Here is a 15,885-nt window from a genome sequence, read left to right as displayed (position 1 = left end):
GCGAGGCAAAGATAAAAGAAAGATAAGAAGTTGAAGAAAAGATAAAAATCGAAGAAAAAGTCTGTAAAGTATTAAAGACAGAAAAACAGACAGGGACTAACGAACGAACTAGGGCAACATAGTTAGTCCTTGAGTTACGAATAGGGTTAGGTATTATATGAAAAGTTAAACTGTTTCAGTATAGACTTAATGAACCTATACTCGGGATAGGCTAAATATTTATACCGAAATTTACATAAGCTTTAAATACATATGTTAAGCAGAGATGTCAGAGCAGAGTAGAGAAATATAAAGAAGATCAGAGCAACCAGAGTAAAGTAAAGAGATAAAGAGAAAAAGAGTAATATAGATACAGAGGAAAGAGAAAACAAAACAGAGTAAAGAGATATAATGAGAAAAGAGTAATATGATAAAGAGAATAAAGAACATGCAGAGGGCCTAATGAAAGGTCATTTGTTGCATTAAGGCAACTCCAGAGTTATTTGTATGATCATCTGCTGCACTGAGGCAGTCAGATAGATGGTGGTACAACCACTGAGAGTGCTTTCCTGGTATACCTTGCCATAATGCTTTGCTGTAAGATAGAGGTTGCTTACAGAGGTATCGAGATCAGTGTGCTCCTGTAAGACAGAGGTTGCTTACAGTGAGTGTGTTGTACTCATGTAAGACAAAGGTTTCTTACAGTTAGTGTGTTGTGCTCCTGTAAGACAGAGGTTGCTTACAGTGAGTGTGTTGGGCGTATATTGGCTAATAAGTGCCACCATGCAAGACAAAGGTTGCTTGCAGTGGGTATTGCCAACAGGAAAGCCTTATCCAGACAGAGGTTGCTGGATAACGTCGGGAGCGGGTATGTAACCGACAAATGAGCTCATTACCTGCACTAGGGCTAGACATGCATCATACTTGGTTGTGCATTTCCTTTGTTATGATTGTGGTATGAATGTATGCTTTCCTTGTTTGTATTCTATTCTCTGTGTCTGTGTTGTATTTTCTTGTATTCTTCTGTTTGTGTTCTATTTTCTATTTTCTCTATTTCCTTTATTTATCTTCATCTTCTATTTACTGCTTTCTGTATTTTGCTATTCATTTGCAAAACAACATATAATTAATGAACTTAACTAATAACCCCGACCCTACTAAGAACTCCCCAGTTCTTACCCCTTCTCTCTCCCTTCCCCCATCAGATGGAAGCATAAGTACCCTTCCGTAGTTCGCTGACGATCGTTCCCAAAAAGGATTCCGCTCTAGGTTGTCTTCTAATTCTAGGGTGAATCTCGTTCTCTATTTATATGTATATACTGTGAGACCAGCCAATGTCTGCACCCCGTTTGTACGTGAACTTTAACCTAAATCATGTGTACCAGACTCCTGTTGTGTGGCTACTTGATGAGGTACCAGAGAGACGTCCTATAGCAATGTCTAATCGTGCAGAGGAGTAGCAGATGATGTTCTACCTTTTGATGACGTTTCACCTGACTTGAGTTTTGAAGACTTAGAACGTACTTTCCCTCACTTTAGTAGTTTAGAGGGACTAGATGAGTATAGAGTCTAGGCTATCCTGGGTGCCAGCTTAGGGACTTCTTGAACAGGTTAGGGCCTGGGATGTTGTATGTATATATATGTATATAGTTATTATCTAGCTATATCTAGGGGTGATCTAACTAACAGTCTATACTCTAACAAAGGCTGAATCACCGAATGTTGTCAACTACTTGTGATGTATTTATGTGTGGTTGTTTATAACTGTTTTATCTGTTATTATTTATGGATTGATTATAAATGATTCTATTTATTAATTCAAATGTTTTCAAAAAAAAAAGTAGCTCGGAAACTAATTACGCTTTTAACAACGAATCAGGCTCATATAATAAGTAATAGATAATAATTAGGATGACAAATTGGTAGCACTCAGTTTCCGGTATGTCCTAGGCGTACTGAAAATTGGGTCGTTACAAGTTTGGTGTTGCAAAAGCTTTAGTTTTTTACTTTTACCACTCCTAAGTATGGAACCAAAGACCGGGGGAACCTTAAGGAAGAAGAAGAGAAAGGAACTTGCCTTCTCTTCCCTTACCTTATATGTCACCTATGCAATTCAGCCGGAATTCTCACAGAATGAGACATTCCCAGTAAGAAGAACAAGCCCATTACTAAAAGAAGGATGGAGCATGTTAGAGAGCCGTCACATGGACCACAACAAGAGCATATGGAGCCGCCTCAACAAGAACTCCCTGAGATGCCTCAAGGATGTATTTTCCTCCCCAAAATTTTTTTGGGACCAATTGCATACTTCTCTCAGAGAATTGAGCTCTAACAAGGATCGACTGAGGATGGGACACCAAGAGCACTCCACCATCCTCCATGAAATAAGAGAAGATCAAAGAGCCATGAGAAAGAACAAAAGAGGCAGGGGCGTGGCATAGAAGAAATCAAGCACCCCATTAGATTGCCAGAAGCAGTAGCAGCTGCCATTACTAAGGTGGATTCGTTCCCTTTACTCCGCTGTTGCCTATCTTATTTTTTTCTGTTTTCCATGTATTTTGTTTTGTTGTCTGTTTCTAGTGCATGATCATCTGTCTTTATGTCTTAAAGGTATGAAATATTCCATGCATCTCTCATCTTGCTTAAAAGAAAAATTATTTTATTGAAAAAGAAAAGTAAGATGCATGAGTTTCAAGTTTTATATTAGGAATAGTTCAATTATATGATGTGGTGGAATCGCTTTTATTTTCTGAATGTATGAATAGACAGTGCATATTTGATGTTGGAGTTAAAGAATGTTGGCTCTTGAAAGAATGATGATGAAAGAGAAGTGTTATTGGTAATCTAAAAAATCCAAAAATTGATTCTTGAAGCAAGAAAAAGTAGCAAAAAGCAATTAAAAAAATATGCAAAAAAAAAGCGGAAAAAGCTAATAGCTCTTTAAACCAAAAGACAAGAGAAAAAAGCCAGTAGCTCTTTAAACAAAATGGCAAGAGCAAGGATCCAAGGCTTTGAGCATCAATAGTTAGGAGGGCCTAAGAGAAACAATATCTTAGCCTAGGCAGTTCAATTGAGCTGCTTCCCTAACTATATGCTTGTGGTGTGAAGGTGTCAAGTGAAAAACTTGAGACTGAGCATTTAAAGTCGTGGTCCAAAGCAAAGAGTGTGCTTAAGAACTCTGGACACCACTAGTTGGAGCCTTACCTCTAGTTGTAAGGCAAAGAATAACAAAGTGCCACGACAGTTCTAAAGCTTATAATATATAATATATGTCCAAAAATATATATAACTAGAATCCCAATGAAGGAATAAAGCTCAAGGTCGCGTAAAGCGGAAATACAAAACGTGAAGCGTTCACACATGATAACTAAACACGGAAGCACGAACAGGACAAGACATAACACATATAAACCTTGTAGATAGCTCCAAGATAAATAAGGCAATAATCAAATTAACAATATATATATATATATATATATGACATACCAAAACAAGAACTAGTCACAGTCTGCAGAGTTTAGGCCGGCTAGTCAAACTGAAATACAAAGAGTTTTTGAAGTTTAAAACAGCTTATGCAACTATTCTCTCAAATCAAGCCTCTAAGGCCATAAAGTCTAAAACATAAAGGTGTGAGAAAGTACTACAGTAAAATAATCAAAAATACTGAAAAGATTAAAAAAATCCTCCGCTCTATCACCATACTGCAACTCACCGAGGTGTGTTACAACCTGCATCTGAAAAGCAACAACAACATATGGTATGAGAACCGGAGGTTCTCAGTATGGTAACAGTGCCCAATATATAAGATGTAAGGTTCTGGGACGCCAAAGGCAATCCTAGAACTTCACACCGAAAACAGATATTCAAGCTTACCAAAATAAATAACGTAAACTATAAACAATAAACAATGTTATCTAAACTTAGGGAATTTCTAACTTGTACTAATCACACCGATGTAAAGCACAAGTAAAGCACAAGTAAAGTACATGTACAACAAATAGAACAATTAGCAAGTAAACATGTGATTCATTTAGGCATAACAGAAATTAAGCAAAGCAAACAAGCAGGTAGAAGATGCATATGATGAATGCCTTTCCTATTGGCTTGTGATATCACTTGTCGGTCTATAAATGCCAGCCTGACACATCCTTTCTGATGTAGCTTTTCTGCCACTCCCACGTATATAGTGTCGGGCACACTATATTGACCCACAGATATAGTGACGGGCACACGCTATTGACCCACGGATATAGTGCTGGGCACACTCGCATGCGTAACCCAAGGATATAGTGCCTGGCACGCTCTTGTAGCAGAAAATGTTATTAATCATAATTTATTACCAGGGACATAGTGCCTTGTACATTATCGTACTTAACCCAAGGATATAGTGTCTGGCACACTCTTAACATCCAACAAGATCCTCATCCCTTTTTAATTTCTCAACTCATCATAACTATTACTGATTTCCAACTTCTTAAAAAGCTCTTCAACTATATACTTCACAACTTAACACTCACCACTCAAGCTAGAAAATTACACAAACCTTCCAAAACCTATGTCACCAGCTCTAAACTCATAACTAAGAATACCCTTTTTATTCCTTTATTATTTTCTCCCTTAATTCTAGACCCTAAAACTAGAAAAATGTTTTAAATAAGTGTTACAGAAATTCGCAAGCTTGCTGGAAAGGTAAAACGGTTAAAAATAAGGTTTTAATTGCAAAACAGGGCAGTGTGCGTACGCATAGGGTTGTGTGTACGCACGCCCAGGAGAGTTTTCCCAGCTTATGTGTATGCACGATGTTGTGTGTATGTACAACTTGGGAAATTCGCAGGGTGTGTGTGTGCGCACCAGAGCGTCTGATCACTCTCAACAGTAGGCATCTCCCTGTGTGTGCGTGCACACCAGTGTGCGTATGCACATTTTTAAAAATTCACAGGGTGTGCGTGTGCACGTGGATGTGCGTACGCACAAGTCCAAATATAGCCACTGGTAAGAGCACGCGCACAGCAATGTGCATTCGCACACAAACCAGAAATCACAAATTCTGCAACATCATAGAATTCAGAATTTTAACACAAACTTCTAACGATCATATATTTCTTTACAAAATTCAGATATCTACAGAATATATAGCATTTTAAAGCTCTTCGAATTATCTTTAATTTGATATAAAATTTAATCAATTTCAAAAACTGTAGCTCAAGATATGATCTGCCAAAGTTGGCCTAAAACCCATTTTTACCAAAAATACTGAAAGCTCAAATTCACCAAAACCCTCAATTTAAACCAATTCAATCACATTTCAACCATACCAAAACAACCCAAAAATTCATACCAAACACTGGTTCAACCATTTTCTCAATCACACAACCTTCTAAACCATTCAACAATTCTAAATCCAACCTAATTCACATCTTTCAATTTCCATGGGCCTCATTAACATCCATATCACCACTCACCATTCCCATCAATCATCAACATTATATATTTCCAAACTTCCATCCAAATAGACACATTATCATCAATTCATCATCATCAATACTCATAATCATTATCAATCATAATTACCCTAACATTCATCATAATATCATCAAAATCATACTTTCCCATATACAACTCATTCAACCCTCATCATCATCATCATCAATCATAATATTCACATACAATTAATCATACAACCATATTATTCAATCCTATCTTAAAGATCACTAGCCTAAGTGTCCAGAAACATTACTTATTATATAAAGAAAATCGAAACCATACCTTGGCCGATTCAATGTGCTCAAACACCAAACATGATCCCAACAAGCTCCAAAACACCAAAGCCAACCCAACCACCAACTCCAAAAACAAGCTTCATACATACAACATAACCATGCATTATGATAAGAATTTAATTGGGGATTAATACATTCAAAGTAATAAAATCCTAATGGAAGGGGGACAAGAAAAGAATGACATTAAGAAGAGGAATGTATTGGCATAAAGAGACACAGCGGAAACATAAAAGATAGATAAAGAGGTTTTCCTACTAGACCTCTAAGAAATCTGTTCTTAGCAACCTAGGTCACCGGAAAAGATTCCATACTAGACCTTCAAAGAACTTGTCCTTGATAACCTAGATCAGAGGGATAAAAATTGAATCACTCAATTTTCTCCATGCAACAAGTGAAGCAAATCACTTACCTCACTTAATCACACTAAAAAAACGTGCATAAAGCACTAAAGAAATTTTATTCATCAAAAATTATGTAAATTGTCTCACCAAAGGTGTTTAAATAGGCCCCTAACAAACTAACTAAAAGATAAGATAAGATAACTTAATTTAGATCTCCTAAAGATAAGATAACTAATTTAAATCAGATTTGATCTTATTGGATTAGATCAGATTTGATTTAAATTTTAAAATCCTAAAGATATGATAACTAATTTAAATCAGATTTGATCTTATTAGATTAGATCATATTTGATTTAAATTTAAAATTCCTAAAAATACTACTAAGCAAATCAGAAGTAACTCAAATCTTCCAATAAACTCTAACAGCAAAATAAATAAAAAATAAATTACTAAAAATTCAAAAATTAATAAAAATCATGCCTCCCATCGAATTTGAACATCTTTATTAGGCTTCTCGTTGTCGTGCCTTAGCCCAATGGGCCTTATGGATTGTTGCCCTTTCAGCACCACTGTTTTTGAGACGGACTCTCGGTCTTTTTGATGTCCAAGACTGGCATGGCACAATTCTCCTAGTATTTAGATCCTTGAATATGACAAGATTACCATTCCACCCCTTAGGTCTAAGATGACGAAAATGCCCTCCTGACCACGTATCATCCTCTCCCTTTTCAAAAAGATTCATCCTCGAAGTTGTCTTTTTTCCTTTTCATCCATATTAATGCCTCCATAATTGACCAGTGAATCTACAAATTTTGGAAGAGTTGATATAAAAGCACTAGAAATTTTATGGTTAGATATATGAGAAACTAAGGACTCTCTAGAATTCAATGATACTAATGTACTCTTGTCTAAGCTAGAATTTTCTAGATCTCTCTCACAAGTGTGTTTACTGCTCTCAGTTTCTTTTTCGCTCATTGACTCCTCTCGCTCACTATTCTCATCTTTTCTCTCAAAACTCTTGCTTTCGAACAAACATGGATTCTTTTCACTCAAGCACTCACTCTCTTTTTTAATTTCCTTTCTCTCATATTTTTCAAATTGCTCATATCCTAAGGACTTAGTTGATAAATTCTACATGTTTGAATGTTCCGAGAATACATCACCATCTACAGCAAACTCAACAGATTCTTCCATCTCTGGCTTTGAAAAAGAATGAAAAATAGGTGTAAAAGAAATCCTCTTCTTATGACGATCTATCATTTCTTGCACCTGCTCCCAGTCAATGCCAATTTAACCAAATTCTCCATGGTTACGTAATGGTAACGTTGGATGTTATCTACAAGTTCTTCACGTAATTCAAACAAAAATCGGTCCATCAGAACCTCAGGACTCCTTTTGATATTAGCCTTGTCCATCAAATATAAAAACTCCTTGTGGTACTCCATCACTGATTGTAAACCTTGTTGTAACTTACAAAACCTTCCAAAAAATTCATTGTGGTAAGATGATGGTCCAACTCGATTCCTCATGTGGTATGATGATGGCACAAACTGGCTCCTCATGATTTTCTTCATCTTCTCCCAACTGCAAATTGGGCTCTTTCTATACCGTCTTCTAGATCTTCCTAATTCAGTCCACCAAATACGGGCAGCATCGAAAAAATTGGCTTGTACCAGTTGAACCTTCTTTTCCTCTGAAAGGATGCAATTTGCAAAAATTGATTCTCCCTTCCTTTCCCATCTGAAATACGCTTCAGGATTATTTCTTCCTTTGAATGCAGGGATTTGAAACTGAAAACCCTTTTTTGCATTTCATCATCACTAGGGTAATACAGAATCATTTTTTTGTAACTCTTTTTGTTTTTTTGGTCTTTTTTTTTGGGGGGGGGGACTCTAAGGTGAATTTGCAGAAATTAAAGAGAAAAAAACAAAGAGATTAAACAAGACCATGGAACGTATAGATAAATAAGAATTTACCTACAACCTGTAACTAATACTAGATGATAAGGAATTATCTTGGGGGTTTAATAATTTAATACATTCAAACTAATAAAATCACAATGGAAGGGGACAAGAAAAGAATAGAATTAAAAATAGGAATTTATTGGCATAAAGAGACACAGCGGAAGCATAAAATATAGATAAAGAGGTTTTTCCTACTAGACCTCTAAGAAACCTGTTCTTAGCAACCTAGGTCACCGGAAAGGATTCCCTACTAGACCTTCAAAGAACTTGTCCTTGACTGCCTATATCAGAGGGATGAAAATTGAATCACTCAATTTTCTCCATGCAACAAGCGAAGTAAATCACTCACCTCACTTAATCATACTAAAAAAATGTGCATAAAGCACTAAAGAAATTTTATTCATCAAAAGTTATGTAAATTGTCACACCAAAGGTGTTTAAATAGGCCCCTAACAAACTAACTAAAAGATAAGATAAGATAACATAATTTAGATCTCCTAAAGATAAGATAACTAATTTAAATTAGATTTGATCTTATTAGATTAGATCAGATTTGATTTAAATTTTAAAATCCTAAAGATATGATAACTAATTTAAATCAGACTTGATCTTATTAGATTAGATCAGATTTGATTTAAATTTAAAATTTCTAAAAATACTACTAAGCAAATCAGAAGTAATTCAAATCTTCCAACAAACTCTAACAGCAAAACAAATAAAAAATAAATTACTAAAAATTCAAAAATTAATAAAAATTATGCCTCCCATCGAATTTGAAAAGCTTTATTAGGCTTCTTGTTGTCCTGCCTTAGCCCAATGGGCCTTATGGATTGTTGCCCTTTCAGCACCACCATTTTTGAGACGGACTCTTGGTCTTCTTGATGTTTAAGACTGGCATGGCACAATTCTTCTAGTATTTAGATCCTTGAATATGATAAGATTACCATTCTGCCCCTTAGCTCTAAGATGACGAAAATGTCCTCCTGACCACGTATCACATGAACAACTAAAGCTCACACTACACCAAACCACAAGAATATAAAGGTTCTTTACCTAATCCAACGGTGATTGGGGCAAAGTCTGACAATTACCCACTATTAGAGATCACCTAAACAAGCAAAATCACAAAATCTACTCAAAACCAAACCTAAAATGCAGAAAAACTAGAGCAGGAAACTAGAGCTTGAGATACGAGTTCTTACTAGCAAAGCCTAGATAAAAATGAAGAGCTCGACAAGAGCTTCGCGTGGCCGCAAATGGCTCATCAATCGGAGCTCCATAGCTCAAGTTATGGCTCCCGAAAAGTGACAATGAATAGTGTCACCCCCTTTCTTCTCCCTCCTCTCTCAATCCGCGTTTCCCTCTCTCTTTGTTGTGAAAAATGAGCTGAAAGCTTATTAGTTGGCATTATATATGTTGGGTCTTGGGTCCAATTTGGGCCCCGTCTAACCCGTTAGTGTTTTTAACCCGTTTGGCCCACTTTGGGCCAAAACCTTTAAGATTAGCGCCCGATTTTCGATTATAAAATTATTTTTATCCTTTCAAAACAATAAATTTAATTTTTCCAAAATACATGGTACCTAGCAAACTAGAGCCGGTACTGCCATCTTAAGCTCCGGTACACATTTTTACAAAAATCTTTCGCAAAAGATACATTTTCCAAATTAAATTTCACCTTTAAATTTTCAAATTTAAACTTCTAAATTTTGAATTTACATCCGGGCACTCAAAAATTATTATTTTATTAAAACGGTTATGCCGGTTCTTACATTCTCCCTTGCTAATAAATTTTTTGCCCTCGAAAATTCGAATTACGCGATATATCCTCCTCGAAGCATTCTACCGTGTCGATGTCCCCTCTCTCCTTCTACTACATCACTCTAATTAGTTGCCATTAAGAACCCGAATTTTCCTTTAAACCAAATATCGATTTTGTAATATTTTTGAAAACCTTCAAAAGAAGTTCAATATCAAACCTTTTTCAAAAGACTCAAAAATCATTTATTCTTAAATCAAATACTTTGAACCAAAATTTTATTAAATTAATTGAAATCCTTAAATCATAATTTCAAGTTGAATCCCTTTTTGATAAGATAAATTATAAACCAAAATCATAAATTAACAAAATCCTAGAACTCACTTTTCTTTTAAATCATATCATTTAATAAAAAATTTTGACCTAGTTTCAAAACCAACTCATGTAAATCGAAAGTTCCAAACCAAATTTCAAAGTCATTTTGAGCTTTCAAACCTTTTTAATAAGGCTCAAGGCCACACCGGTCAAAATTAAAAGTCCTAATTAAAAACCACAAAAGCATCAGTAGGTCCTTCTAATGTACACCCTCATTCCGTAGCTGTGTCAGTCGGCACTTCCATTGCTTTTAGTACTGTGCCACACTCATCAACTGTTATGCCACAACTCCACGAACTGGTTTTCCAGAACATGTTGAGCTCGTAACGCATAGGCTAGGTTAGTCATCCTCATACCTCTCCGTTAACGTGATCGACCCCATCTGTGAGTTGCCATTTGGGTTTTCTTTCCACACCAAACAATCGATATCGAGGTGATCAGTCTCAATATCTCAATCTTAGTGCTTCAACTATTCCAAAAAGGCACCCACAAACAAGAATGCTATGCATATCAAGCAGATAACCAAAATAGCATGAAAGAAAAATGACCCAGAGTGTGCAACGAAGCACAATCGGTCCATTCCTCAGGCTCACGAGGACGAACTTGGCTCTGATACCACTAAATGTAACACTCTGTTACCCTACGCCTTACCTCTAGTCGTAAGGCAAAGAATAACAAAGTCCATCGACAGTAATAAAGCTTATAATATATAATATATGTCCAAAAATATATATAACTAGAAGCCCAATGAAGGAATATAGATAGCTCCAAGATACACAAGGCAATAATCAAGTTAACAATATATATATATATATATATATATATATATATATATATATATATATATATAAGTATGACATACCAAAAAGAGAACTAGTCACAGCCTACGGAGTTTAGGCCGGCTAGTCAAACTAAAACACAAAGAGTTTTTGAAGTTTAAAACAGCTTATACAACTATTATTCTCTAAAATTAAGCCTCTAAGGCCATAAAGTCTAAAACTGAAAGGTGAGAGAAAGTACTACAGTAAAATAATCAAAAATACCGAAAAGATAACAAAAGATCCTCCGCTCTGTCACCATCCCGCAACTCACCGAGGTGGGTTATGACCTGCATCTGAAAAGCAACAACAACATATGGTATGAGAACCGGAGGTTCTCAGTATGGTAACAGTGCCCAATATATAAGATGTAAGGTTTCGGGACGCCAAAGGCAATCCTAAAACTTCACACCGAAAACAGATATTCAAGCTTACCAAAATAAATAATGTAAACCGTAAACAATAAACAGGGTTATCTAAACGTAGGAGATTTCTAACTAGTACTAATCACACCACTATATCCCACAGCCTTTGCCAACCTAACCTCCATGCAATCCCATCACCACTGCGTTCTGAACCTCCTCAATCCTAGCAGAAAAACACAAGTAATGCAGACATGTAAAGCACAAGTAAAGTACACGTACAGCAAATAGAATAATTAGCAAGTAAACATGTGATTCATTTAAGCATAACAGAAATTAAGCAAAGCAAACAAACAGGTAGAAGATGCATATGATGAATGCCTTTCCTATTGGCTCGTGATATCACTTGTCGGTCTATAAATGCCAACCCGACACATCCTTTCGGATGTAGCTTTTCTGCCACTCCAATGGATATAGTGCCGAGCACACTCTATTGACCCACGGATATAGTGTTGGGCACACTCGCATGCGTAACTGATGAGTGGATATTTTATACGCTTTTTGCCATCATTTTCATATAGTTTTTAGCATGTTTTGTTTAAGTTTTATTAAGTTTTCATAGGTTTTAGTGAAAAATTCACATTTTTGGATTCTACTTTGATTTTGTGTATTTTTATGCAATTTCAGGTATTTTCTGGCTGAAATTGAGGAGCTAGAGCAAAAGTCTGATTCAGAGACACAGAAAGCACTATAGATGATGTCTAGATCTGACCTCTTTGCACTTAAAACAGCTTTTCTGGGGCTACCGAAATCCAAATGGAGCGTTCTTAATGGCTATGAAAAGCTAACATCCGGATCTTATCCAAAACTGGCGTCCAACGCCAGCCTCCTACCCTAGTCCAGTGTCCAGCGCGCACAAGGGGGAGACCAGCATCCAAATGCCCAAAGAGGACCATCAAGCCAGCGTTCAATGCCCTAGAGGCCTCCTAGCACGTGGATCTCATCAAAGCTTAGCCCAAACACTTACCAAGTGGGCCCCAGAAGTGGATTTTAGTACTAAAAGACTATTTTACCCTTTCTTATGTAATCCTTAATCATTAGTTTAGTATTTAAAGACTTTTACACCTCTCATTAAGGAAGATCTGCCTTTTTCATTTTTTACATTGTTTTTTCTATCAGTATGAGCTTCTAAACCTCCTAGGTTTAGGGGAGGAGCCCTGCTGAGTTTTATGGATTAATAAAAGTATTACTGTTTCTCTTTAATCCGTGTTTGATTCAATTCTAAGATGTATGTTCGTTCTTCAACTTGATGAATGGGATGACCCATGACAATTATCTCGTTCTTCACTCTAAGACCGTGTGCTTGACAACCACCCGTGTTCTTCTTGGGTTCGTGTGCATACATAACTGGAAAGCATCGAACCACTAGCTTGATTATACATCTCTTAGACAGCTAATCCACGACTTCGTTAGGGACTTCTCAAGACACCACTTCAGCCAAGGTATGGGGAGATTAGGGTCTCTGTGGTAGAGGCTAGAACCCAAAGGCACAGCATTCTCTGATCCGGAAGATCCGACCTTGTCTGTGGCATTTTGAGTAGGATCATTAAGAAGAACGGACTGCAGGAGTTTCACCCTCAATCAGAATGGATCCACACTAACCCTGGGGTTCAGATCTGGAGGAGATTGGTGACCTCTCAACCGGAGACAATCAGATATAGCCTACTATAGAAGAAATCATTCACAGTTGAAGAAGACAGTAAGACCAGAGTCAATCCAGAAGGACAAAGCATCTCCAAGCCTTAACCATCTTCTTATCATAATAAAGAGGTCAACCTAGTTCAGATCTCATTATTCCTTTCATGCAATAAAACAACATACCAACATCTCTAACTCACCTGACTAAGATCTGCAGGATAACCATAGCTTGCTTCAAACCATAATCCTCATGGGATCGACCCTGACTCGCTCAGGTATTATTTGGACGACCCAGTGCACCTGCTGGTTCAGTTGTACGAAGTGTGGGGATTCGTGCACCAAGTTTTTGGCGCCGTTACCAGGGATTGTTTGAGTTTGGACAACTGATAGATTATCTTGTTCCTTAGATTAGGTATTGTCTTTAATTTTGTTAGAGTCTTTTCTTTTATTTTTATTTTTTTCGAAAAATCAAAAACCTTTTTAAAAAATTTTTTTTCTTTTCTTTATTTAATCTTTGTTTTTGGTTTGAGTCTTTTGGTTTTGTTCTTGTTGAAATTTTCGAATTCTTTAAGTCTTTCTTTCAAAAAATTTTCAAAAATAGTTTCTTTTGTTTGAGTCTTATGTCAATCTTTAAGTTTGGTGTCTTCTTGTGTAATTTCTTTAATTTTTCATAAATTTTGTCTTTGGTTTTCAAAATCTTTAAAATTGGTGTCTTTTGCATGTTCTTGTGTTCTTTGAATTCTTTGAGCTTTGTTCTTGGTATTCTTTTTTATCTTCAAAGTGTTCTTGTTTTTCTCTTTGTTTTGATCTAAAAATTTTAAGTTTGGTGTCTTTTAGTTGTTTTTCTCTTTCTTCATTAAATTCAAAAAATAAAAAAAATAAATATCTTTTCTTATCTATGCATTAATTTTCGAAAATCATCAACAAGTTTTTCAAATTTTAATTTCAAAATCATTATCTTTTCTTATCTTAGTTTCAAATTTCAAATCTTTTCAAAATCAAATCTTTTCATAAATCATATTTTTTTCAAAATCTTATCTTGTCTTTTATCTTTCTTTAAAATTCAAAAATCTTATCTTATCTTATTTCAAATTCAAATTTTAAAATTCAATTTCAAAATTTAAAATTTCGAATTTCAAATTTTAAAATCAAACATTTTCAAAAATCAAATCTTTTTTAAAACCTATGTCACCGGCTCTAAACTCATAACTAAGAATACCCTTTTTATTACTTTATTATTTTCTCCCTTAATTCTAGACCTTAAACCTGGCAAAAAGGTTTTAAATAAGTGTTACGGAAATCTGCAAGCTTGCTGCAAAGGTAAAACAGTTAAAAATAAGGTTTTCATTGCAAAACAGGGTAGTGTGCGTACGCATAGGTTGTGCGTACGCACACCCAGAAGAGTTTTTCCTACTTCTGCATACACACAATGTTGTGCGTATAAACAACTTGCAAAATTCACAGGGCCTGCGTGTGCGCACCAGAGCGTGCGATCGCTCTCAACAGTGGGCATCTCCCTGTGTGTGCGTTTGCACCAGTGTGTGCGTACGCATGTTTTCAAACATTCACAGGGTGTACATGTGCACAGGGCTATGCGTACGCACAAGTCCAAATATAGCCACTGGTCAGAGCACGCGCACAGCAGTGTGCGTTCACACAAACCAAAAATTACAAATTCTGCAACATCACAAAATTCAGAATTTTAATACCAACTTCTAATGATCATATCTTTCTCTACAAAATTCATATTTCTACAAAATCTATACCCTTTTAAAGCTCTTTGAATTATCTTTAATTTGATATTAAATTTAATCAATTTAAAAAATTGTAGCTCAATATATGATCCACCAAAGTTGGCCTAAAACCTATTTTTACCAAAACAACCCAAAAATTCATACCAAATAGTGCTTCAACCATTTTCTCAATCACACAACCTTCTAAATCATTCAACAATTCTAAATCCAACCTAATTCACATCTTTCAATTTCCATGGGCCTCATTAACATCCATATAACCACTCACCATTCCCATCAATCATCAACATTACATATTTCCAAACTTTCATCCAAATAGACATATTATCATCAATTCATCGTCATCAATACTCATAATCTTTATCAATCATAATTACCCCAACATTCATCATATTAACATCAAAATCATACTTTCCCACATACAACTCATTCAACCCTTATCATCATCATCATCAATCATAATATTCACATACAATTAATCATACAACCATATTATTCAATCCTATCTTAAAGGCCACTAGCCTAAGTGTCCAGAAACATTACATATTACATAAAAAAAATTGAAACCATACATTGGTCGATTCCAAATATGCTCAAACACCAAACATGATCCCAACAAGCTCTAAACCACCAAAGCCAAACCAAAAGCCACCACCAACTCCATAAACAAGCTTCATACATACAACATAACCATGTATTAACAACTAAATCTCACACTACACCAAACCACAAGGATATAGAGGTTTCTTACCTTATCTAATGGTGATTGGGGCAGAGCCCGACAATTACCCACAACTAGAGATCACCTAAACAAGCAAAAGTACAAAATCTACTCAAAACCAAGCCCAAAAAAGTAAAAAAACTAGGGCAGGAAACTGGAGCTTGATATGCAAGTTCTTACCAACAAAACCTAGATAAAAACGAAGAGCTCAACAAGAGCTTCGCATGGCCGCAAACGGCTCATCAGTCGGAGCTCCGTAGCTCAAGTTATGACTCCCGGAAGGTGACAATGAATAGTATCACCCCTTTTCTTCTCCCTCCTCTCTCAATCCGCGTTT

This window comes from Arachis ipaensis, chromosome B10 (genome assembly GCF_059453495.1).
Source record: "Arachis ipaensis isolate K30076 ecotype BB chromosome B10, ASM5945349v1, whole genome shotgun sequence".
Taxonomy (NCBI): Eukaryota; Viridiplantae; Streptophyta; class Magnoliopsida; order Fabales; family Fabaceae; genus Arachis; species Arachis ipaensis.
Note: the sequence above shows the minus strand (reverse complement) of the source record.